Source organism: Salvelinus sp. IW2-2015, unplaced genomic scaffold (assembly GCF_002910315.2).
Source record: "Salvelinus sp. IW2-2015 unplaced genomic scaffold, ASM291031v2 Un_scaffold1675, whole genome shotgun sequence".
NCBI lineage: Eukaryota > Metazoa > Chordata > Actinopteri > Salmoniformes > Salmonidae > Salvelinus > Salvelinus sp. IW2-2015.
This window is the reverse complement of record NW_019943077.1, coordinates 200,169-204,059: the sequence shown is the minus strand read 5'-3', so window position 1 is coordinate 204,059 and position 3,891 is coordinate 200,169. Positions and strand designations below refer to the sequence as shown.

General features: G+C 44.4%; 1 pseudogene; it reads left to right on the top strand.

Annotated features, from left to right (window-relative positions):
• The first annotated feature begins 216 nt into the window (after positions 1–216).
• On the top strand, positions 217–3,611 carry LOC139024582 (piggyBac transposable element-derived protein 4-like; annotated as a pseudogene).
• Positions 3,612–3,891: the final 280 nt, after the last annotated feature.

Below are 3,891 nucleotides of genomic sequence, written 5' to 3'. Positions count from 1 at the left end.
CCCCGCTTTTCTCACACTCTTTACCTTATGTYGTGTGTGAAACTACACAATGTCCTGCAGAAACCTGCACAATGTTATTACAATACATTATCTTGATACATTGTAAAAATTCTGTATTTTCCCACACCCCAGCCAGGTGCAAATTGAGGGAGGGACACAACAAATAATTAGCTTTCCATGTGTGGCTCCTTACCACAATCAATCAGTATGGCAAAAATGATCTCTCCTCAGAAAGCTAGTGTGGAAGAYGACTTTGATGAAGAATTCTCTGAATATGAGGATCATGTCTCTGTCAATTTGGAGTCTGACAGTGAGTTGGAAAAAGAGGATGAGATTGACCCTCAGACAGCCCCCGGACCAGCACATCAGCAGCCAGCCACAGGACCAGCCAGTCAGCAACCAGCTCATCAGCAGCCTGAAGGAGGAGAAATATGGATGTCAAATAATTGTGAAATTAAATGGTCTTCTTCCCCAAGGAATGAGTCACCCCGCATGGCTGCCAATGTGATAAGGATGCAACCAGGACCGACGCAGATGGCGGTTACTCATGTGCAGGACATAAAGTCTTCTTTTGAACTGTTCATCCCAGACACCGTCCAGAAAATCATTCTAGACTGCACTAATTTGGAGGGAAGGTGTGTTTTTGGAGAGAGATAGAAGGAGATGGATCAAACTCATTTACATGTATACTTTGGGGTTCTTATCCTTGCTGGTGTTTTCAGATCCAATGGGGAATCCACAGAATCCCTGCGGGATGCAGAAACTGGCAGAGAACTTTTCCGTGCAACAATATCTCTGGAAAACTTCCATATTATTTCCAGGATTATCCTCTTTGATAACCGAGACACCAGACCAGATCGGCGGCAGAGAGACAAGCTAGCTGCAATCAGGTCAGTGTGGGACAAGTGGGTGGATCGCCTTCCACTGTTTTACAACCCTGGGCCCAACGTTACAGTTGATGAGCAGCTTATGCCATTAAGAGGCCGCTTCCCCTTCAGGCAGTACATACCATCTAAACCCGCAAAATATGGAATCAATATCTAGGCTGCCTGTGATGTTGCTTCATCATATGCATGGAACTTGCAAGTGTATACGGGGAAGCCTGATGGAGGAGCCCCTGAGAAGAACCAAGGGATGCGGGTTGTCCTGGATGTGACACAGGGACTCCGTGGCCTCAACATCAGCAGCGATAACTATTTTACTTTGCACAAGCTGAGTCAGGAGCTCCACAAGAGGAAGCTGACGATGATAGTATCACATTTCAGGTAAGACCCAGATGCAGACAACGTTGAATTAACAACAGTTTATTAATCCAACAGGGGCAGGCAAAAGACAGGTCAAGGGCAGACAGGGGTCAGTAATCCAGATAGGTGGGGCAAAGGTACAGGACGGCAGGCAGGCTCAGGGTCAGGGCAGGCAGAATGGTCAACACCGAGAAAACAAGAAAACAGGAACAATCGAGAAACAGGAGCAGAGGGGAAAACGCTGGTAGGCTTGATGAAATAAAACGAACTGGCAACAGACAAACAGAAAACACAGGTATAAATACACAGGGGGTAATAGGGAAGATGGGCGACACRTGGAGGGGGGTGGAGACAATCACAAAGACAGGTGAAACAGATCAGGGTGTGACAGGTAGGAACAGTACGAAAAAACAAGCCAGAGCTCCCACTTCAGCTGTTGAATACAGGGATCAGCCCTATCAATTCCTCTAAGTTTGTGTTTACAGCTGACACGTCCCTAGTGTCCTATGTGCCAAAGAAAGGCAAAAATGTGGTACTCATGAGTACGATGCATAGTGATGCGAGAATCTGTGTCCAGGAACATCAAAACCCAGAAATAATAATGGATTATAATGCCACAAAAGGAGGAATGGACAATTTAGACTGACTGGTGACTGACTACAGCTGAAAAAGAAGAACACTACTCTGGCCACTTGTGATGTTCTTCAACATCTTGGACATCTTGGCGTACAACGCGTTTGTCATCTGGATGACGTTGAACCCAGATTGGAACAGAGGAAAGCTCCGGAGGAGATGGCTCTTTCTCGARGAACTGGGCAAGGCATTGGTAAGACCTCAAATCCAGAGGAGGCAACATATCCCAAGGACCCCAACTTCTGCAGCCATCGTMAGGAGGATTCAGGAGGAGGATGCTGGTGCCCCATCCGTCCAACCCACAGAACCAACAACTCCAATACTGGAAGTAAGTGTGAGTGATGTTGTTGCATGTGTGTTTGTCTGACTCTCATACCTTGGCCTGCTGTAACTACTGTATATATGTTTTAATTTCACCTTTATTTAACCAGGTAAGCTAGTTGAGAACAAGTTCTCATTTACAACTGCGACCTGGCCAAGATAAAGTAAAGCAGTGCGACACAAACAACAACACAGAGTTACACATGGAATAAACAAGCGTACAGTCAATAGCACAATAGAAAAAAAGGCTARATACAGTGTGTGCAAATGGCGTGAGGAGGTAAGGCAATAAATAGGCCATAGTAGCGAAGTAATTACAGTTCAGCAAATTAACACTGGTGTGATAGATGAGCAGATGATGGTGTGCAAGTGGAAATACTAGTGTGCAAAAGCTCAAAAAAGTCAATAAAAACAATATGGGGATGGGGTAGGTAGATTGGGTGGGCTATGTACAGCTGCAGCGATCGGTTAGCTGCTCAGATAGCTGATGTTTAAAGTTAGTGAGGGAGATATAAGTCTCCAGCTTCAGCGATTTTTGCAATTCGTTCCAGTCATTGGCAGCAGAGAACTGGAAGGAAAGGCGACCAAAGGAGGTGTTGGCTTTGGGGATGACCAGCGAGATATACCTGCTGGAGTGCGTGCTATGGGTGGGTGTTGTTACTGTCTCTTATACACATCTAGATGTGTATAAGAGACAGGAATAGACTTATAGATGACCTGGAGCCAGTGGGTCTGGCGACAAATATGTAGCGAGGGCCAGCCGACTAGAGCATACAGGTTGCAGTGTTGGGTGGTATAAGGGGCTTTGGTAAACAAAACGGATGGCACTGTGATAGACTGCATCCAGTTTGCTGAGTAGAGTATAGGAAGCTATTTTGTAAATGACATCGCCGAAGTCGAGGATCGGTAGGATAGTCAGTTTTACAAGGGTATGTTTGGCGGCGTGAGTGAAGGAGGCTTTGTTGCGAAATAGGAAGCCGATTCTAGATTTAATTTTGGATTGGAGATGTTTAATATGAGTCTGGAAGGAGAGTTTACAGTCTAGCCAGACACCTAGGTATTTGTAGTTGTCCACATATTCAGTCAGAACCATCCAGGGTAGTGATGCTAGTCGGGCAGGCGGGTGAGGGCAGCGAACGATTGAAAAGCATGCATTTGGATTTACTAGCGTTTAAGAGCAGTTGGAGGCCACGGAAGGAGTGTTGTATGGCATTGAAGCTCGTTTGGAGYTTAGTTAACACAGTGTCCAAAGAAGGGCCAGATGTATACAGAATGGTGAGTGAGTGATTAGTGTATTTRCTGAACTAAGTGTTTTCATCATTCTAGATTGCAGCCGGTAGCAACAAGAAGAAGCGGTGCTATGTGTGTGGAGCCAAGAAGGACAGGAAGACACAGTACACATGCATCAAGTGAAAGAAATACTTTTGCAACACACACACAATAAATCTCTGTCCCTCATGTGGTGTATAGACCGGCCTTAATTTGTGTTCAATGAGGCTAATTTATCATTTCTATAAAATACTGTATGTAAAATGTATCCTTCCAATTTGTTCATTTCAAAGCAATAAACATCAATAGTGATAAAACCTTGTTTCATTTATATTTGTTCAAGATTAACACCCATGTGTTGATTGTAATTGATTTTTGTTTACATTTTATTTTCAAAAACGAATAGGGTTTTAATTGAAAAATG